At 39.1% G+C, this 23,594-nt stretch overlaps 1 protein-coding gene across 1 annotated transcript in view; it reads left to right on the top strand.

Moving 5' to 3' along the window:
• RNF150 (ring finger protein 150) overlaps nt 1-23,594 on the top strand; it is a 284,476-nt gene that overhangs the window by 231,127 nt on the left and 29,755 nt on the right. The gene's annotated exons all lie outside the window — the stretch shown is intronic.

Here is a 23,594-nt window from a genome sequence, read left to right as displayed (position 1 = left end):
TTGGAAAAGATTACCTTTCCTCAAGAAGAAAAAAATACAGAATGAGTACATCATTGCTAGGTTCATCAGTTATAACTGCCAGCCCTTAGAAGAACTGCCTTTCCTAGAGTCAGCAGGGCAGACAGCCCACCTGGCTCTGTGTGCCCGTGCTCCTGCCTGCCCACACACTGACACCAGGGCTCACACATCACAGCACTGCTCATTCTCCATGCCTGCTTCCCGTAGTACCTGAGGCACGTTAGGGTCCTGGATCTGGAGCTTCTCATACTGGAGGGCAGGTAAGGGGAGCAACCACAAGTGGTGCCCAGCAGGACTGGGATAGAGCACAACCACACCCACTCATGTGCACATGCTTGTATGTGTGTGTGCACATGCACTGGAGCTGCCTGAGTGTGCGTGTGACTGTAGGAACTGGTCTAGACCATGTGCAGGAGGCTGCTTTCCTTGTTTTGGTAGGATGTAGATGTAAATGGCATCCCTTTAGATGGCCATATTTGCAATAGACACTAAACCCCTGTGCACAGTGGCCCTGCGTACTAAAATACCTTCTGGTATTTTATTTTCCCCCATCTCCTCCATAGACAGTCACTAAATCCTGTTCTGTTTGATGGTAGTTTTAATAAAAATATTAAAGGATGTATATTAGCATCAAGATTGAAGTAAAAATCTAAAGTACCTAGTATTCAGTCTAATAGAGATTAAAGCTTCAGGAGTTCTAAGAAAGTCAGATGCAAATTAGCTCAGGTTTGAGGTTAAAAGAGTGAGTGGATGTGGCAATTTTTAAATAAAGTGTACTTCTTTGATAAAAGTAACCAATTCACTGTAGAAATTTGGAAATGTAGAAAAGCAGATTGAAGTATTTGGGGATATTGTCTTTTAAGCTGATCTTTCTTTTACATATTTGTGATTTCTGTAAAATTTATGAAAGCTTGCTAAAATGTAAAGATGTATTTTTCTGATGAAGAAACTATTCATTGTTGAAAAATTGAAAGATAAAGAAAAGAATGAAAAAAATTACTGAGGGCTCCACTACTTGGAAACAATCACTTGTAATCTTTTGTTCTATTTCCTGATCATCTTTTATTATATAGTTGAGACGTTCCTATTTGGGATTTGAATATTGAATATTGTAAGCATACCCGTTTTTCAGGACCTTGACAGAGGTAACTTGAAGAGGAGCTTGGTGAGAAATATCTGCCCATGCAATGTTTATTAGTTTTTGATAAATAAGACCTTTAGCTTGAGAAACTTGACTTTTACAGGTCAGTATTGAAATGTTGACCATTCGGCATTTAAAAGCCATTGAAGATGGATTTTGATCCCTTTGTTTTGAAGGTTTAGACTAATGCAGTCCAATATTAATATAATGCAAGTCATGCATGTAATTTAAATTTTTCTATGGCCACACTAAAACATTTTTAAAAATGAAGTTCATTTTAATAATATATTTTTGTTTAACCCTGTAGATCCAAAATATTTCACATTTTTTATACTCAGTCTTCAAAGTCTGATGTGTATTTTCTTTATGCTTACAGCACATTTCAGAATGTCTTTAAATAAAGTGGCTCAAGAAGTAAACAGTAAATAACTTAATTTTTATTGAGATAAAATATTGTCTCAATTTATTAAAATCATTTATTTAAATGATAATTTTAATAAAATAATAATTTAATAAAATATAATTTCACAACTTAAGATTATTAATTATTTAATTATTTAATAAAAGTATTAAATATATTAAATAATTTAATAAAACAATAATTTATTAAAATATTAAAATGAAACAATATTAAAACTATTAAGACAATATAACCTTATCTTCAAAATTAAATCTATTAAATCTTCAAAATTAAAACTACTGAGACAATATAATATTAATTTAAATTAGTCACATTTGAAATGCTTAGTAGTTACAGACTACTAGTGGCTATCATATTGGAGAACATAGATCTAGAATCCTAGCACTTTAAATGGAAGAGAACCTTTTGTTTCTTACCAAAATACACTTCTAAATTTTGTCATGAGAAAATTGTGGCCCAGAGGACTAAACATCTGACTCAGGTCAAATAGAAAGTTCTCTTTTTGGTGTACCAGGTGGTCTCAGAATTTTTCCATTTATTGGACATCTTTGATTACCACCACACATATGACCATTCAAGATCTTAGTGAAATATATTGGAAGGTATGATAAAATTTTTCCAGCAGTTGAAAAACATTTAAGGCATGAACTTGCTTTTGAGAGACAAAATTTTTAAAAGGATCATTATTCTTGAAAAAGAATGACCATTTGATTTTCAAGAGGAGATATGTCATCTGTCAGATTCCTTATTTTGAAGAGTGGCTACATACTTCATACATCTTAGTAAAGCCAAGATGACAAATGAAAAAGCATTTCAACTTAATGTGGGTTAAATTACATCCAAAACAAAATAGATGTAAATATATTGTGGGTTAAAACACATCTGAAAATAGAAAATTATGATGTATATCCATGTAATTTGTAATCCCTAAACTGTTTTTTGCATAAAATAGGCTCAGAGTGTTTAGTTAATAGTGACCGTTCTGTAGATGTTTATTGAATGAATTGAGGTAAACATGTTCAATCTAAGCTTAAAGTAGAGACTTTCTGTTCATAACAGAAGAAAAGAAAGCCAGGCAATTTCAAAGGAAGTATTGGTAAAGATGGGATGAAGAAATAAGAGGGATATGACAATATCTACAGTCAGAAGACTGATGGCATATATTAATATGGCTATCAGTTTCTTAGTATAGAAACTAAATTTTCTCACAAGATATTTTTCCTAAACCATATATTTTTGATTAGTTTTATTTATTAGAGAATTTTACAAACATGAACACTCTGGTTAGATGTGATTGGTTTATACCATTAGCGAAATGGCTATCAGTTCCTTAGGACAAAAAGCCTCTGCTCTATACAGGTTTTTTTAATTGCCTAGTGTCTTACTCAAATAAATACTTAATAAATAAACAAACATAAACATGTGACTAGATGAGTGAAAAGATTCAAATTTTCATCAACATTATTATACTCAACTTGAATGCTGTTCAAAAATCATAAGGAAGTAGACATAAGTGTAGTTGGGTGTACAATATTGCTATAAATCGCAAATAAATAACCCAGTGGAGGTTGAACATGACTTTTCTCCAAATTATTCTTTCTCCCCCTCACATCTCCACAGACCCAGGAAATTACTAGAAAGGAAGAAATAGCAGCGGCTAAGAAATACATTGCACCTATTACATACCAGGCACCCTTTAAGCCTTTTTCATATATTAGCTCACAACAAGCTAATGAGGTAAATATTATTTTTATCTTCATCTTACTGATGCAGAAATGGAGGCACAGAGAGATTAATGTCACTGACCCAAAGTCATACATGACAGGTGGGGGTGGCACTCACACTAGGCCACTGGCCCCAGAGCCCAGGCTTAGCGACACTACGCTCAGAGACAGAATGGGGGGAAAAATGAACACAGTTGCTTACTCACTTCTCACTCAGTTTATTTATTCAGTTTTTCCATTTTTCTAAATCTCTTAAAAGATCAAAGATTTATTTACTTTCTACTTATACTCTCATTCCAACCTCTATTCTTTCTTTCCTGGCCTGTGTGCAATAGATCAAATGCATGTCAAAGTCATTTCAGCACTCATGGAGCAAAGATGTAGAACAGATTGCCTTCAGAGTGAAGATGGAAAAATCTAGCATTAAAGGATCATCTTCAGCTCCCAGGGGAAAAAAAAAAAAAATGAAAGCCATTTACAGAGCCAAGGAGATTCAAACTTGTTGCAAGTCTGACATTGGAAGAAAGATGTTCTTGTATGCACATTTTTAATGTTTCTGACATTCCATCTTTCAAAACCTCACCCGGCAGTCCCAGAACAGTATTTATCCTCCATCTTTGTGTGAGGGGTCGTTTGTATCAATGCCTACACGTCGCTCAGCAGTCTTTATCTGTAGGCCTAATCATGCCAAAAACACACTTAGCCTTTAACTTCTCAAGGTCAGTCTGCAGATCGTTGGGTTTGCTTCCACAGGGGAAAAAAAAGTTCCTTAGAACCAAAGGAAAACACAGCTAAACAGACAGCCCTGTGTGTCTGAAGACTCGAGAGAGAAGCTAGAGAAAGACATAGAGCAGATGACTTTATTACCCCTTCTTAAAAATGTTGAGTGCCACTCCACATCTTGGGAGAGTCTGAAACTTTCCTGTCATTTTTCAGGGAGGTTGTTGGCACCACCATGGATTTCCTTCTTCCCCTTACCGAGTCACTACACAAGTCTTACGTCCTCTAGCACTGCCTGTAGATCGTTACCCACTTGGCCCTTCTTCCACGTCAGACTAGAAGGAACCAGCTGTCGGTCCATGGAGGGTAGGGATGGCAGAATCAAGATATGGCACATCTGCCCCATACATTCTGAAAAGCACTTGGCATGATTTATCTGGCCAGGAGAACTGGTTTTCAAACTTTCTGAAGGAAGCAATACACATGAATTAATGTAAAGGCTAAAACTTGGCCAGTTGAAATGAAAAATGATATGGGGTTCCTCTGGGAAAATTTCCTTTGCTAACTTCGTATCAACTCTGATCCTTGGGGAAAGAAGAGGGTATCTAATGCGTTAGATATTAGATACCCTCTTCTTTCCCCAAGGATGAAGTGTCATCCCTTAATACCCACGGGGAATTTGCTCCGTGATACCCCATTTCCCCCAAAGATACTATAATCTGAGGATGTTCAAGTTCCTTACATAAAATGGTGTAATATTTGCAAGTTACTATGCATATCCTCCAGTATATTTTTAAATCATCTCTAGGTACTTATAATACCTAATATTATGTGAATAGTTGTTCTGGCATATTGATTTTTTATTTGCATTTTTTTATTTGTTGTATTATTTTTATTGGTTTTTTCTTCTTGAATATTTTTGAGCCATGGTGGGTGGTGAACCCAAAGCTCAGGTGAGGGACCATTCAAAATATGTGAGGGACCATTCAAAATATGTCTTTATTTCTGCCACATTGACACTTAAAATGTATTGAATGGGTATCAGAGTTCCTTGCCCCTGGATGAAAATTCTAGCAGGCCCAAGACTGTTCTGCCTACTCTTAGATTACTGATAGTTCTAAGATTCCCTTTAAGTTCTAAGAGTCCCTTTAAGTTGCAAACACAGTCAAAAAAATAATAATTTTTTTTTTTTTTTGGCTGGGCTCTTTCCCTTGTAATTCCTACAGCGTGGGACAGATGGGTCTCTCTTGCTTGCTCATGAGCATCCTGTGCACCCAGGAGTCCATTTTCAGCCTCTGTCTCCTAATGTCCACTTACCTCTCCAGGAGCTCCTTTTGGGTGGAGCCCACATTAACCCCATTCACCTCTAGGATACTCACACATCACCGGCCCTGGCAGTCCTTTTCCAGGACAGCAGCATTCTCCAGGCTTTGACCCCATGAGGGTCTTGGGCCTCCTCTCTTAAGGTTGCAGGAAGGAAGGAGACTGAGTCCACAAAAGTTTGAGACATTTTTGCTGAGTCCAACCTATAGGGAACATTTCAAAATCTTTTTGGGGATTCCCTTGCAGCAATCCCTCAAAGGCCTGAGATTGGGAGCTGCCCCTTCTCCACCCCTTTCACTAGAGGAGCAGGATGCAACATGATATCACTCTGTTCATTGACAATATCTTTACCAATTGCCCCACCTTCCTCTCCTTCTTTTCATTTTTATTGCCTCAAAATGGGTGATGAGGTCAAGAATTATAGAACAGGTTTCCCTTTATACATTTCACTACACATCTGGCAATGGGGGGTAGGGGAGGGAGAGTCTGTCTCGTGATTCTTTGTTATTCACGTCTCTTCAGTAGAAACTGAGGCAGAAAGAGTCCCATGAAAGTGCAAGAGAATTAGGTCCTAAATGTCTTGATGGTCTTCAACTAAGGAGCACATTCTTAGCTGCCATCTCTGCTAAACTACAGACCCTTTTTAAAGACCCTAGAAATAGGTTAGCCTTTTAGGAAAAAAAAATGTGAAGACTTTTCAAAATGCACTTGCAAAACAAAATTGCTAAAGCACATCTGAAGCTGCAGCACAGAGAAAAGTGGTTTTCATGTCAGCTCTGACACCTACCACTGCAAACCCCCCGGGAGCTCTCCAGGGACACATACACCAGCTAATTATAGGAAAAACTTTGGAAGAGTTCATTCAGAGATTTGTGTTTAGTCTCTGCAAGGATTTGCTTTCTCTAATTTGAGGAACTTCAGTGTAAAGTTCCCTACAGGATTCATTGCTCCTAAACATTCATTCTCTTAAAAAATTAGGCAAGAAATGTCCTTTATTCATATATTTTTTAAGTTCCAAGTTTATTGGGGGAGCAGTTTATAAAGTATTTAGAATATCTCTATTCAAAACTTGTAAATGCCCGTAGACCTGCTCTGACCACAGCCTGAACAGGAAAACAAGAAAAAGAATGTGTGTTCAGGACTTTTTCAGGGAAACTCTATAAATCAAGACAACTGAGAAAAAGGGAAAGTTGGCATAAACTTCACATTTCTGTTTCACATGTGCAGCTACACTTTGCTACAATTGCAAAACAGCAATTTCCAGGTTTTATGTGACTCCAAAATATACTGGTGCACTCAGAAATAAACACATTTAGATAAAGCTTTCCAGTATTGATGAGGGATCTGCAAGAGTAGCCATGTCTGCTTTTCTGATTTGCATTAAAGCCTGAAATGGCAAAGTAGCTGCTCTTGACAATGGATAAATGTGCCAGCTGGAACCAACCAGGAGAATGATCTCCCTTGGTGCCTATAAGATTCACATTACCTCTGGAAAGACGATTGCTTTGATTTGTGAGGGCATTCCTTTGTGGCAAGCAAGAGAATTAGCCAGCCATTTAAGATTTCAGGCCCCACTGCCATCTCCCCTTCATCTCTCCATAGTTAAGCCACAGCGACTGCTTCTATATAAAACAAAGCATTTGCAGGTTGTAACACTGCTCCAGACAATCATTTCCAGGACTCTGAATGTGCCAGGAGCAACATCACTCCCTTGCTCCTGAGTCCTCTAGCTCACCAGCTCCATGGCAGCTTCACCAGAGGAACAGCTGTTCTGAAGAGCAAAGATCTCTGCAATAAGCACGTGCCTCGATCGTCAAGCTTCACAAATGGCAACTACCCAATGCACGATCTGCAGTGTTTTCCATGATAGCATTTCTCCTCCGTTGAAAACACTTCCCAATCCAAGCAAGCCCACTCAAGGTGAGGCTGCCAGGGCTTTCCTATATGCCTGGTACCTCTGACAGGGAGGGTTGAGGATCTGCAGATTCACAAACAGCCTGTGACAGAATCAATCCATTTAGACCACAGATATATTGCCACTTGGAGCACTCAGCCTGAGTATGACACAACCACTCACCCGGAAGAAACTTGTCTTCCTGAACTGAAGTAACTCAGCCAACAGATTAAATCCATTCATTCACTGCTGGGAGATCGTCTCTCATGTTCTTGAGTTACTCATTGATAGCACCATCTCCAATTGATTAATTCCTCACAATGATGTCTTGCTTTTGACATGGCTCAGCAGCTGTTACCAGCATAAGCCAGGAAAGGGCTAGGGGGCAGACCTGCAGTTTACCAGACACTGACACACTGTGCATGGATCTCAGCAGTGAGGCAGCAGCTGATGGCAGGAAACACAACTGGCAGGTCAGCACTTTTTCAGTATCTGAGGAGGGTCTTGTGTAAATAAGATAACATTTCTGTTTGCATTTTGGTTCTAAAGCAAATCATGGGAAGTTCCTTCCTTCCGAGATTAAGAAAGCAGGAGCAGCTGAAAATGCCTCTTGGCTCACATAAGAACTGGCTTTGAAAATTTAGAGTCTGAGGGTTCTATAAATCCAAATATTTCAGAAGTGAAATTCAGTGGTTCAGCAGAAAGGAAAGTGTCACTATTAGAACATTATTGGAGCTACTTGAGGTAAGCTGATACCAGAGAAACACCACTAGCCAGAGGCAGGAAACTTGGGGTCTTAGTCCTGGTTTGGCCTCCAATTAGCTGTGTGACCCTGAGCAAGTCACTTACCCTTTCTGAACTTCTGTTAGGTGATTTCTAAGATGCTTTTCAGGCCCCTAAGTCTGTGATTTAAGTTAGAACCCTTGTCTTAGCACCTTTCCAAGTCTTACTACAAAGGTTCAAGGTCTTGCATCCTCACTTACAAGCCCTTCTCACCACCTTTCTCCTTCCAGCACCACTGAGCCAACCCAGCAAGGAATTCTACCCTCAACTTACTCCACAGGCAACACTCTTTTTTTTTTTTTTTTTTTTTTTTTTTTTTTTTTTGAGACGGAGTCTTGCTCTGTTGCCAGAATGCAATGGCATGATCTCAGCTCACTGCAACCTCTGACTCCCGGGTTCAAGTGATTCTCCCTGCCTCCGCCTCACAAGTGGCTGGGATTACAGGTACCTGCCACCATGTCCAGCTAATTTTTTGTATTTTTAGTAGAGACAGGGTTTCACCATGTTGGCCAGGCTGATCTTGAACTCCTCACCTCAAGTGGTCCACCCACTTCAGCCTCCCAAAGTGCTGGGGTTACAGATGTAAGCCCCCTCCACCTGACAGCCACATTCTTAAGACTAGTGAAGGTCATTGTGAGATCCAGCATCTGCCTATCTTCATATCAGATGAATGGCTGAGAAGACAATGGGTGGAGGAGGCTGGAACAGCAGCACAGTTGGCCTCCATCCATAGCTGTAGCCTGGTCTCCTTCTGGGATTCCCATATGCAGTGGACCCTGTCTCTGAACATCATGGCCCTCTGCTCCCAAAATGCTGTTAACCAGTATTCACCTGGTTCTTAACAGACATGAGTGTAAATTCTAACAATAATAGTTATGATCGCACATTATTTCAGCCAAAATGTTATGCTGAAATAAATATTGAAAAAATTAAATTGGATCTGAAAATTTTAAAAATAAAGAAAAACCAAAAAGGTCTTTTGACATTCCATCGAATAACTAATTCACTAGTTCAACATGCACTTTAACAGCCCCTGCAAAAATGCACTTTTTACTATAGTGAAAATTATGCCTTTGCATGGCATACTTGGCTTCAGAAAATGGGTACCAAATTATAAAGAGTGTTTCCTTTGCATGCTATATTTGCATTACACTCCTGTATAGGCTCATTTTATAAGTTAGTGACTTTCATTTTTTTTATTGTACTTTAGTTCTGGAGTACCTGTACAGATCATGCAGGGTTGTTGCATAGGTACTTACATGACAAGGTGGTTTGCTGCCTCCATTCTGCCGTCACCTATATCTGGCATTTCTCCCCACGTTACCCCTCCCCAACCTCCCCACTCCCTGCTGTCTCTCCCCAGCGCCCCCCAACAGACCTTAGTGTGTGATGCTCCCCTCTGTGTCCATGTATTCTTATTGTTCATCACCCAACTATGAGTGAGAACATGCAGTGTTTGATTTTCTGTTCTTGTGTCAATTTTCTCAGAATGATGGTTTCCAGATTCATCCATGTCACTAAAAAGGACATGAACTCCTCATTTTCTATGGCTGCATAGTATTCCATTGTGTATATGTGCCACATTTTCCCTGTCCAGTCTATCATTAATAGGCATTTGGGTTGGTTCCACATCTTTGCTATTGTAAACAGTGCTTCAGTGAACATACATGTGCATGTATCTTTATAATAGAATGATTTATAATCCTTTGGATATATACCCAGTAATGGGATTGCTGGGTCAAATGGAATTTCTGTTTCTAGGTCCTTGAGGGATCGCCACACTGTCTTCCACAATGGTTGAACTAATTTACACTCCCATCAACAATGTAAAAATGTTCCTATTTCTCCACATCCTCTCCAGCATCTGTTGCCTCCAGATTTTTTGATTATCGCCATTCTAACTAGCATGAGATGGTATCTCAATATGGTTTGGATTTGCATTTCTCTAATGACCAGTGATGATGAGCATTTTTCATATGTTTGTTGACCTACAGTAAAACTACTTCCCAATGCTCAGGCTGATAACTTGCAGCTACTCTATATTTTCTCTATGCTGTTGTCCTCCATAATGAAACAATTACCAACCCTGTTCATTCTGCCCTTTAAATCTCTCCACGTGTCATTTGCCTCTGCCACTACTATAATTCAAGCCCTTATCATCTCTTCCCTCCTCGTACCTGGTCCTACTATCCTCCAGTCTGTGCTCATCCTGCTTCCTGGGTAATCATTCATAGAAATCTCTTTTTGTCAGTGTTTTGCTGAAACATTTTTACTATCTATGGGTTACAATCTCCACCTGCCTAATCTAACAAAATCATTAAGCGTTTGGCCTCTGCATCTCTCTCCCAGACTCTTCACCACTACCACCTGGCTCTTTACACAGGAGCATTTTAAGCCACTTGTGGCTCCAGATACACTGTGCTACCATGCTTCTCCCTCCACCTCCCAATTCCTGTGTATCCTTCAAGCACATCTCATCTGCTGTTTTCTCCGACATGTTTTCTCTGCTTCTTCAAGCAGAATCTGGTGTTTCTTTTACAATTACCTGCTTTCAAATAGCTATCTCTGATACAATTTCTTGAGAAGTTGCCAGTTACTCCCTTCAATTTATAGATCCTCAAATGGCTTGGACTGTGTAACTTTTCACCTTTATGTTCTAAAACCCAGCACAGTTTATGGCATACAGTTAGATTTAATAAACATTAGTTGGATGTGTAAATGAATATGTTGACTTCTAAGGGAAACCAATGACAGTAATGGAAGGTAAAGGAGAATGTATTGCAATGTGTATTTCTATTTTGGCTGCTAATGAAAATAATAAATATATATTCCTATGATATTCAAGCTGGACCAAGGCACTAGCAAACAATTCTCTGTATAGCCAGTTTCTCTGGAATGATACTGTGACATTTCCCCTGTATGAAAGAGGAGCACAGTGTTAAACTAGTCCCCCATCATGAGAGAAGAGGGAGACTAATGCCTTGCAGCAATGGACTGATGATTTATTATTTATCATTATTGATATTGTACTATGCAGCAGCAATGGAATTAAAAGCATCAGAGAGAGAGGAAATAGCGGAAACAGCAGCAAGGAAAATGTCACAGAGAAAGGCTCTAACATCTAACTGTGCATAAATTTCTGCAAATGCCCGCTAATGTCATAAAACCAAATGCCCAGAAACCACTGAAGACTTAAATGAAGCTTATGCCATCGACACAACCCTTACTGTTTTATTTTAACCCATGATAAATACAGATGACCTTACTGTGAGATAGCATAGGTTTGAGAAAACTGATGACTTTGGAGTCAGACAGATCTGGACTGAGATCCTGGCCTGACCACTTACTTTACTAGCTGTCACCAATTCACTTAATATCTCTGAGCCTCAGTTTCCTCATCATGAAAATTGTCAAAATAGAACCTACCTCATAGGTTTGTTGTGAGGATTAGATGAATGGATATATATGAAGTTCCTAGCTTGGTGCCTGACACTCAAGAAAAATTATAAATGTGATTTCTCTCCCCACCCCACACACTACCTCTTCATGACAATGACACTAGTCAGACACGTCATGATATATATTGATGAATTTGAAATTTCTAGACATAAAAATGTCTGCAAAGTATCTTTGTCAGTTTCCAAGATGTAGCACCAAAGCCTGAGAGCTCTAGATTGTATCCTAAACCGTCTGCCTGTGGGAATGAAAACTGACATCACCTTGCTCTTCTTCAATTACCAGAATTACTTTAGTTCCTGAGCAGAATGGCTTGCTTGCTTGTAGTTATGCATTTTTTTCGCTAATTGATCATTTGAGTGTTACTGAGTTACTAGCTACAGTCTTTATGACCATGATCTCATATAAAATTATGACTGTCCTTACAACTCTATTTCAAGAGAAACCTCTGAGGTTATCAGCATCATCACTAGTCAGCCCATCACTAAATTGGCAACCCATTAGTGTCAATTCCTTGAAAGTTGTAGTTATGCCCTTTCTACACATGGCTCTATATTGGTTGTATTCAACAGATAGTGGCCCTGCCAGTAACTTTAGTGTTTTGAGCATGCTGACCTACAGACAACTGCTCTATGAATAAAGCAGCAATTTAAGATTTCTAGCTCTTGATAATCTCTTTGTGTTTATAAGTTGAACCTCAGGGGACAACTTGGAAGAAAAATTTTGGAAATAGCCACTGCTATTAGGTTGGTGCAAAAGAAATTGTGGCCATGGCAAAAACCACATTTTCTTTTGCACCAACCTAATCTCCAAGTTGGCAGCAAATGGAACAGAAAGAGAGAGAGAGAGAGGGAGAGAAAGAGAATGCCTACTACAATACCTTTTAAAATACGGAAATATCTAACTCGTTCACCACCTTCTGTGGTGGTCCTCACGGAAGGTTTTTCCCCACTTCGGGGAAAAATTTTCAGGGAAAACTTCTGGAGAAAAGAAAATATATTCCAACTTAAGTGATTTAGCCAGGGTCTCCTCCCCTTATCTCTTCAGGACACAATTGTGGTTGTTATCAGTTAGTACACCCTCCACTTTCTTTGGATAATTTTGAGCATGCAGGGATGCTTAGGAGACAGTTCTTCCTCCTTGCTCCTTAGGCTTCCCAAGGAGCACACACCAGGACACCAGGATAAGAATCAAGCCAGATTCCCTGTGCACACGCATACACATGCACACCACACACCACCACCAATCTCCAGCCTTGGCTCATCATCCAGAATGACTGGATAGCGTTAGACATAGAATTAGATGTCTAGGAATTTCCAGGAATTATTCTAGGCAGAGGTATCAAACGGGTGCCACCTGTGACTCTGCCTGCCTACAAATGAATTGCATTTCGTCTTCAGAATGCTTCTCATAAAGTTCAGTTAGGAACCCACATTTAAATATGGCAGGATTTTACATATAAACCTGAATTTTCAATTTGGAAAATCTGTAAGCTGAAGCACTCGTGGGCCACATTTTCTTATGGTGACATTTGGCTCAACCTGAGTCATGGCAGCCCTTTTGAGGCAAAGCATGACCTCTGCAGGTCACTCCAGCCTTGCAAACCCCAGTTTAGGGACAGTTTCAGGCCAAGAGTACTACTTTCACATACAGTGCTAAGATCAATGTTTTGAATGTTCCTAATAGATCTCATTAAAAAAAAAAAAAAAAAAAAACCCAGGCGGGGGCGGTGGCTCACACCCGTAATCCCAGCACTTTGGGAGGCTGAGGCGGGCAGATCACGAGGTCAGAAGATTGAGACCATCCTGGCCAACATGGTGAAACCCCATCTCTACTAAATATGCAAAAAATTAGCTGGGCGTGGCAGAGGATGCCTGTAATTCCTGCTACTCAGGAGGCTGAGGCAGGAGAATCACTTGAACCCAGGAGGCAGAAGTTGTAGTGCACTCTGCCACTGCACTCTAGCCTGGTGACAGAGTGAGACTCCATCCCCACCCCCCCCAAAAAAAAAAAAAAAAAAAAACCCTATTAGTAAAATCATACAGGGAAATAGTATGTGTGCCTGTGAGCCAACAACATACACAGTTAACTCACAGTCTGGTATCTAATGTTCACAGCAGGGAGGAACAATTCGTGGATATAGTAGACTATACTTCCATCAAAATTTTTTTGTCAAACAAATCATTCATTTCTGTAAATTAAGAATTCTGCCTTAATCAGGGCTGTCAGCACAAGAAAGTATTGGCTGCAGTTAAACTCCTGCTGTGCAACAAGAACGGTGGAATGAATTTTTAAAAGAAAAATAATACCATAATAATACTGCCACTGTTACTTAAATAAGGAGTTAATTAGAAAATAGGATTTAGAAATCAGAGTTTAAGCAGGAACTCAATGGATTAAAAAGCATATCTTCCTTGTTAAAAAACTGAGATAAAAATGTGTGTAGTTGGATATGTACATACTTGCATGCATGTGCACGTCTGTATGCCAGGCGTGCCCATATACCTACCTGGGCACATAAACCTGTAACATGTTTATATATGCATATCGTATGTGACAGACATTTGTACCTAACGCAGTACTTTGACACACATGCACATCTATCTAGCATACATGCACGCCTGCACACATACATACATCTTACTCAGTACCATCATCTTTGTGTCACAGTACTCAGCCATGTCTCAGCAGGGATCATTGAAATTTCTGGTCATGAGTCTCATGATTACTTCTAGAAATGAAACTGTAGTTGCAGCTTACCTCATAAGAGAAAGGATAACTAAAAGAAAAAAAAAAGTGTGCATCATCTTCATTTGTAAGTGAACTTAAGGCTAATATCTGGAAAAATTAAATATGCCCCTATAAGTAAGGCAGTTCCTAATTTTAGGAACAGAATATTCCTAGCATCCAAGCCCTATGATAAAACACCACCTTTGGGGCCAAATAAAATTGTATGTGTCCATCCATGCTAGGTGGTAGTAATATCTTCATCTATAAGTAAAGTGCGGGTCTTTGTTAGACAGCAAAGAAAGTTATTGAAATTTTCCATCCCTAATTTATGTCCCTGAAAATAATGTAAGTTCTTGGTAGTAAAGCTAGGCCAAGGCCAAGCCCGGCCACCTGCTGTCTATGTAACTTTGGACAAATGGCTCAGCCTCTCTGTACCTCTAGTTCCTCATTTGTAAAATGGAGGTAATTTAGAGAATACCTACCTCTTGGGATTAAAATGTAATACAATAATCCTTAGAAAGGTACCTGGTCCATAATAAGAATTCAAAAAATTATTATTGTATAGAGGAGAAGGTGAAGGGGCTCATACAGTATTAAACTTTGTACCAAGAATCTTACAGAGAGTTCTACATATTTTATTCAACCTTTATAATGATCACTCTTTTATATCTAAGAAATGGAATTAGAGAGCAGTCTAGGAATCATGTCAAAGGTCATGTCAATGGTCACACATGGAGTAAATGGCAGGGCTGGAGTGAAAACTTTTGTCACTCTCATCAAAGGCCAGATTCTTTCTCGTTTCTCAAACCAGAATTTCTAGCTATGGTCTGAACACTCTCCGGGGCTGTAACTGGAGTGTAGATGCATAGGCCCCTCCCCAGATCTATTGAATCACAGTTTCTAGGGGTAGGCTGAGAATTATCACTTCTATCAGACTTCCTGAGCAATTTGTTCTAAAGCCAGAGCTTGAAAGCGTGTCCCCAACGACCCCAGAGTGCCTGCCTGAGAAGAGCAGAACCCAGGACAATGCACCCCTTCTAAGTGGTATCTTATCCCTACAGCTCCTTGAAATTTTCTCTGTATCTACCCTGATATTAATTGTATGCAGGGGTACTGGAGTTAGAACATTCTCTTCAGTCAAACTAGCTTTACCTATTTCTTGTTTACCCTGCTTTGAGAATTTCCCCACTGAACACATGAGTGCGATTTTATGTGCTTGGTCCTTGGAGGATCCTTCTTAGTAGACCCATGCCGTATATTGATGTATGCAATAAAGATGACCACTGGATCCTTATAGCACTGGTCCAAATCCAAAAAAAAATATTTACAGAAAATACAAGTAGGTTTTTACTTAGTCATGCCTTACTTGTGATCTTGATGGAGGTTTAATCCTAGCAGCCAACATTGCTACATGGGGCAGAAGGCTGCTGCCTTTTGACTGTTATAATAATGACTCCTTTGCTCATGAAACATCCCGGACCTGACATGTGACCTACACAGTGTGGTGCAGGCATTCTCTTACATTTTTGGCATAAGCCATAATTCTAGAATCATCTACTAGAAAAAGGAAGTGCTTCCTGTAGGGAAAAAAAGATTCTTTAAAAATTTTAGATACTAAAATGAGTCCTTGAACCAATAAAGCAAAAGATAAGTTTTGAAAGAATTACCATTGGTTTTCTCAATGCATAATTTTACTGAGGGAAGAATTTGTTGGTGTCATAAAATTAACTACTATAAGAAAAAGGATAAGGCAACAAGGTTACATTTTATAGTTTCTTTGGGTGCATTGCAGCTAAGATCTGCAACACAGAATTAAGAGTTGGTAACTGCTAAGCAGAATGATTTTCCATCAGAGTGTAGACAATGTGTTCTGGGAGCTGGTAATTGGCAGGAGGTAATAATGGTAGAAACTTTTCTTTGATTTTATTTTCCTATCTTAACAAACAATTACAGTTATGGAACATATGGAACCATAGCTTTCCTCTTATAATGTATATAGGCTAATTTCCTACAGAGACATATTTTTTTGCTTCCAAGGCATATTGTGGGGACTCATGATACATATCTATGCGTATATGCCATTTTCTACTTCCAGGGCTGTCTCAGTGCCTAAATATTCATCTTCCCCTTAGAGATACCCTGTCTCTAAAAACAGCCATAAATAGAAAAATACACTCACTTCTGATGCTGGAATTCCTGTCAAAGTTTTGAGAGAAAAATGACCAAACAGTCTCAGAAATCCCAATCAGCTCTCTTGCTACCTGTGCCCCCTGACCCTCTCCAGGAGATTTTCTCTTAAGGGGAGTGGGAGAAAACTAAAGGCAACCTGGAATTTAGTCTCCAGTGGGTTAATGAACAGGATCTACAAAGGTAATGTTCTCAAGGACCCTCACTTCTTTTTGCCAGGCTTGCAGACTGCTAGGGTGAGAAAGAGTTTGCTCTCCCTGGGAGCTCCCTGAATTAAAGATGCTCCCTTGGTATCCATGGAGACTCAGGCAGCTCAGCCCCAGATGAGTGAGTGATATGTGATTTGGAGATTAATCGATTTGTTCACTCTGCAGCATACTTACTATTATTGACAAGGCATCTAAATTACAGGAAACTATAGTCATAGTTTTGGGCAGCTTTCTTCATGGCAAAATAATATAAAATATTTGCAGGCTGGACAAAAATAAACATTGAGGATCTATTCAGCAGTACCTACTATTTAGGACATGGGCCATGCTTGTAGCTGCATATTTTTTTAGAATACAAGTTCAAAATGTGCATTGATTGTGTGCTACTGGAAAGCATTGGCAAAATGATAAACATAGCATGAACCAATCAAAGGAAAGGACCCAGGAGCTCTATTAGGAACAAATATTTAGGGTTATTTGTCCTAAATATTTGTAGAGTTTAAAAAGTGAGGGAATGGGGCTCATTATAAACATCAGTAATCATCCCAAATAGCAGCAGCATGATCCTTTAAAAAGAAATAAAAATTCAGAAACTACATGGGCCACATGTTAAACTGATTTTCTGTTGCGGAAAGGTCACAGAATATATTAACAATAACTAGGGAGAGAAAACATTATAAAACACTCTGAAGATACCTGGAAGACCTCATGAGGAGTTAATCTGGAAGTCTGTTTCATTAATTAAACACAGCGATTTTGCCAAAAGATGTCAGTGATTTAGCATAAGATTTATAAATGCCTATTTTGAGCTAGGATGACATTGCCCCTCCTCTGAAGGAATTTAGGTTTGAACAGATGTAAAACAGATGTGTACAAAATAGAGGTTACTTTGCCAAGTACTTTTTCTTAAAAACAGATCTCTTTTGCCAGATCTACTAAAAGCTTTGTCTACAAAAGGGATTTGCATAGCTTTCCTGAGTTTAGAAAGAGACAGAGAAAGGAACCATCACTCTTCAGCTTGTGGAGGAAATACTAAAACCTTAACCCCCGTGTTAAATTCCAGGGACTCCCTATGGACTTGTTTAGGGGATTTGGCCTTTTGTACATACATCGAAGAATATTAGGATGAAATGCCTCTCTCTTAGATTTTGCATTCCTAATACTAGAAGATTGCTAGTTTTTAAGTCATTTTCCTAATTCTGTGTTTATTATGTACATGTTCAGCCACTCATCATAATCCAACTCTAAATGATACCTTTTCAGTTCTTTTCACTTCTTCATTTTTAAACTTCACAAGCTCACTGCCAGAACTACTGGCTTATTCACACCCCCACCACTGCCAGCTTCAGGGATAATTCCACACAGGTGGCCCCTCTTCTTAAGGAGGTGCTAAGTATGGTTCTAAAAGAGAAACAAGGAAACAGGCAATGATCATCAAAGGTACTTAATAAGGTGGAGTTGCAAAGAGCAGGAATGAGATTCCTGGCCCATAATAAATGAAACACTTGAGCTCGCTGCTCAGTCTAGATCTTGTTTCTCTTAGCCTAGTTTATAGTTTTGCCTTGATTCCTTAGCATGATGTACCCTGCATAGTATTGATATAAAAAGAGTATAAGTCCCCTTACCCAGTGTTTTATCCTTTAAAAAAATCAACATGATGTCTTCAGATTTTCCCATTTATTTATTCAGTAATTCAAGTTATAACTTTTGCATTTCTTTTATTTCTTTTTTTTGTCTTTTAATAATTTGTTTTTTATTAATATGTAAAGTTTATTAAATATTTTTATTCTTTTTTCTTTTCATTTTTTCCCCAATCCCCCCACCTCCTACTATCCCTCCCCTAGCCCCACCACCCCCAACAAGCTCCAGTGTGTGATGTTCCCCTCCCAGTGCCCATGTGTTCTCATTGTTCAGCATCCACTTATGAGTGAGAACATGTGGCATTTGGTTTTCTGTTCTTGTGTCAGTTTGCTGCGAATGATGGTTTCCAGATTCATCCATGTCCCTGTCCCTCTAAAGGACATGAACTCATCCTTTTTTATGGCTGCATAGTATTCCATGGTATATATGTGCCACATTTTCCTTATCCAGTCTATCTTTGATGGGTATTTGGGTTGGTTTCAAGTCTTTGCTATCATAAACAGTGCCAAAATAAACATACGTATGCATATGTCTTTATAATAAAATGTTTTGTAATCCTTTGGGTATAGATAGACTGCTAGCCAGACTAATAAAAAAGAAAAGAGAGAAGAATCAAATAGATGCAATAAAGAAACGATAAAGAGGGGAGGATGTGGGCAGGCACAAAAATAAAATTAAAAAAATAAAAAATAAAAAATGATAAAGAGGATATCACCACCGATTCCACAGAAATACAAACTACTAACAGAGATTACTACAAACACCTCTATGCATAAAAACCAGTAAATCTAGAAAAATTGGATAAATTCCTGGACACTTACACCCTCCCAAGACTAAACCAGGAAGAATTTGAATCCCTGAATAGACCAATAACAAGGTCTGAAGTTGAGGTAGTGATTAATAGCCTACCAACCAAAAAAAGTCTGGGACCAGACAGGTTCACAGCTGAATTCTACCAGAGGTACAAAGAGGAACTGGTACCATTCCTTCTGAAACTATTCCAAATAATAGAAAAAGAGAGAATCCTCCCTAATGTATTTCTTTTATTTCTATAGCATTGGAGATGGAGTCTTGCAAAATAATCCCCTGAGCCCTGACAAATTACAATCTGCTCTAGTTAGGAGAAAAAACATCCATGGGTGAAATATTTAAATAAGAAAATAAGGCAGTGCTGTTAATCATATGTCTTTAATTTTGTGAGTAAAAGTTTTCTTCGGAGAAAGGTCAGGAGGTGGTCATGGTGGGCAGCTCTACCCTCAGACTTTTTTTTTTAAGAGACAGAGCTCACTCTGTCTCTCAGGCTGGAGTGCAGTAGTGCAATCATGGCCCACTGCAGCCTCTATCTTTTGGCTCAAGCAATCCTCTTACCTCAACTTCCTGAGTAGCTGGGACTACAGGTACACACCACCACATCTAGCTAATTTTTTTGGTTTATTTTTTTTTAGAGATGGGGTCTCACTATGTTGCCCAAGCTGGTCCCAAACTCCTGGTCTCAAGTGATCCATCTTCTGGGGCCTCCCAAAGTGCTGGTATTACAAGCATGAGCCATACTGCACCAGCCCCCACAGACCTTTTACTCTGGGGTACATTTTGGCTGCATCCCTCCCGAGGGTTGGAAGGAACCTTTGAGGCCAAGAAAATAAGTCATCCAGACCCACTTTCTGGAGACAGAGTTAGCAGGACACAAAATTGCCATTTTATAGAAGGCCTGAATTGGCCATACCTTTCCCTTTATTTGAGTTTTTGACAAAGGTCTTTTTCAAACCCAGTATTTATGTACAGTTCAAATGTAATAGAGATCAGCTTAGACTCGGTTTTTTTTTTTTTTTAAATAAGATGGGATTTTGCCATGTTGGTCAGGCTAGTCTTGAACTCCCGACCTCAGGTGATCCACCCGCCTTGGCCTCCAAAGTGCTTGGATTACAGGCGTGAGCCACCATGCCCAGCTGACTCTGTTTTTTTAAGCTACTAAATACATGAAAAGCACCCAGCACAGGCTGGTGAAATATAGGTCCTTCCCCTCCCTTGTTGTTGCATCACTATAAGCGGAGGCATTGGGAAGAACTGATTTTAGCCATCACATGCTTGTTTTGTTTCAGCTTTTTAGGAAACAAAGATAAGATTAGCAAAGGAAATATAGATCAAATTAGCGAAGTATGTGAGAGGGTTCAACAGCTTCAATAAAGCTTCACTACACTATCCATTAGTCATCTGCCCCTGTACATTGTTATATAAGTGTCCCTCCATGCAACTACATATCAAAAATATTCAGGAAAAAAAATTAAAAATCTCAATCCAACAGTAAAAAATAGTACCAATAAAATATACAGTACAATAACTATTTAGATAGCATTTACATTATATTAAGTACTATAAGTAATCTAGAGATGATTTAAAACAGTAGTCCCCAACCTTTTTGGCACCAGAGACCAGTTGCTTGGAAGAGAATTTTTCCATGAGAGATGTGGTGGCTGGGGGATGTGAGGGGACAGTGGTGCTTTCGGGATGAAACTGTTCCACCTCAGATCATCAGGCATTAGTTAGATTCTCACAAGGAACGTGCGACCTAGATCCCTCACATGCACAGTTCACAATAGGGTTCCTTCTCCTATGAGAATCAAATATGCTGCTGATCTGACAGGAGACAGAGTTCAGGCAGCAATGCTCACTCACCCTCCGCCCACCTCCTGCTATGCAGCCCAGTTCCTAACAGACCATGTACTGGTACCAGTCAGTGGCCCAGGTTTAAGGTATATGAAAGGATGTGCATAGATTATATGTAAGTACTACACCATTTTATTTAACGGACTTGGGCATCCTCAGATTTTGATACGGGGGCAGTATCCTGGTACCAGTCCCCCCACAAATAATACTGAAGGACGACTGTGTTAAATACTAATGGAGGGGGAGGAATGGATGGGTTTGGAAAGGACTGTCTCAGAAGGGCTTGTTGCAATTATTATTGGCAACTTTGACAATAATATGTCACCACCATCATTTTCCACCACTGCTCAGCCTTCCCACAGTGGCCCTCAGGGTGCTCTGTGGACCCCTATGACTTCATGGAGCACCATGAAAGCTACTGGAGCAAGAACAGAAGAGCTAGGTTCAAGTCCTAGTTCTGTCACTTGCTAATGGCTCTTTCTGAGACTTTGAGACAGCAACAGCCTTTCAGAAAGTCAAGTAGCCTGCTGTAAAATGGGCTCAAATACATGCAAGAACATTGGAAACTAAATCAAATAAAATGGATGGTGATGATGATGATAAAATTATAATAGCCACTGTTATTTTTTTTTAAGTGTGTTAGAACAATCCTTAGCCAAATCTATCATTTCTACCAGTGCTATTCATACCTGCTCCTCCCACCTTCATTGCCACCTGCCATGAGTATGGAATATAATAATAGGTACAGACAGGTGACTAGCCATTATTATCATTAACCCTTAGTGAGATCAGTGATTTAAAGTGGTACTTTCCACCTCTTCATTTCCCTTATTAATTTGACGTTTATTTTGTGGAAAGCCAAAACAAGTGGTAGCATCTGGACGCTGCATTAAACTCCTCAAAAGGTCCCTTCCCAGGAGAAGCAAGTGATTTTGTATTCTTAGCTCTGAAAACAAGGAAGGGAAAAGGAAACTAACATTTTTTAAGAACTTGCTAAAAGATACATGGTATTAGTCTATCAGGCTGCTGTCATCAAATAACATAGACCTGATGGCTTAAAGAACCGACATTTCTCACAGTTTAGGAGGCTGGGAAGTCCAAGATCAGGATGTGGGCATGGTTGACTTCTAGTGAGAGCCCTCTTCCTTGCTTGAAGATAGCTGCTGTGTCTCTGTGTCCGCATGTGGGAGACGAGAGAGTGAGCTTCAGTCTTTTCCTTTTCTTATAAGAACACTAATCTTATCGTGGGCACCCCAACCTCATAACCACATCTAAACCTAATTACCTCCCCAAATCCCCACCTTCTAATGCCATTATATTGGGGTTTAAGCTTTCAACATATGAATTTGGGGTAACAGAAACATTTAGCAAAAAATAGATATACAGGGAAAAATTGTTGTAATAGTGAACAAATATTGTAAATGACCTAAAGGTCTATCTATTGGGGAAAGAAAAAATAAAATATACCATATTCTTGGATGGACTAGTTTTTTTATAGCAGATAAAAATTAAATAAATAATGTGATTAGATCTGAAACCAAGATAAGGAAAAAGAAGTAAATTGCAGGATAACATGAATAGCAAACTTTCTTTTATATAGAAAATGCTAACACAAAACAGTACTTAACTTGTACATGGATTTTTATTACCTACACAATATACACATATACTCATTTGCATGAAAGACACTAAGAATTTATATCAAATCAGAGTAGCAGTTGCTGTTAGGGGTATAAAACAGCCCCCAACTGTTATATAGTGTTTATACTGGTGAGGCACAAGAGGAACTAATATGGGGGTTTTTACTTGTTTTTTGTTTTGCATTAATTAAAAAGACAGGCTTAAATAAAACATCATTCATCCAAGAAAAGTTTATTCAGAGCCTAGTATAATTCAGACCCACCTTTCCATGCTGGACAATTTTGGGGTGATGCAGGCAGTTCCTGACTTCATGAAGATTACATCCTACTGAACAAGATAAGAAATGTAGACATGTCAGGATTCAACTATCAAAAATAAAATCAAAACGAGGCCAAGTAAGGAGTTTGAAAGTGACCAGGGACTATCAGTTAGGGCCGGCAATCAAGGAGGGCTTATCTGAGAAAGTGACATTGAACAGAGACTTGAATATCAATAAGCATTGACAGTTAGAGATGGAGACACAGCAGTTTGGTTTACTATATTATTCCCTACACCTTTGTAACATTTTAAAATATCTATTTCCCCACCACCACCAAAAAAAAATATCTGCTTCAGAGTAGTATGAGATTTTTAAAGAGGTACCAAACCCAGATGAAGCATTAGGGATTGCAACGTTTTGAATCAATGATTGGGGTTAGGAGGAATGTGTATAGAAAAACATCGCATGAAGTAATGACTTAGTTTTATAAGTGGGAAGCAAAAATGCAAATCCTTTTTTGAAATGCTAACTCTAAATTTTAACAAAATCTTCTTGATAGGTAAGGATTCAGGAAAAATCATAGTGCTTCTGAAAGGCAAGAGGGGTGAGAATAGAGGAGGTGTCAAACCTTCACAGGGAGGGATAAGATGTTTAATTTTGTTAAAAGGAAATATGAATTTATAAAAGAAGTTTGAGCCGGGCGCGGTGGCTCAAGCCTGTAATCCCAGCACTTTGGGAGGCCGAGGCGGGTGGATCACGAGGTCAAGAGATCGAGACCATCCT

The sequence above is a fragment of the Cebus imitator genome, unplaced genomic scaffold (assembly GCF_001604975.1).
Source record: "Cebus imitator isolate Cc_AM_T3 unplaced genomic scaffold, Cebus_imitator-1.0 Scaffold4, whole genome shotgun sequence".
Lineage (NCBI taxonomy): Eukaryota > Metazoa > Chordata > Mammalia > Primates > Cebidae > Cebus > Cebus imitator.
Note: the sequence above shows the minus strand (reverse complement) of the source record. Positions and strands in the feature narration are given on the sequence as shown.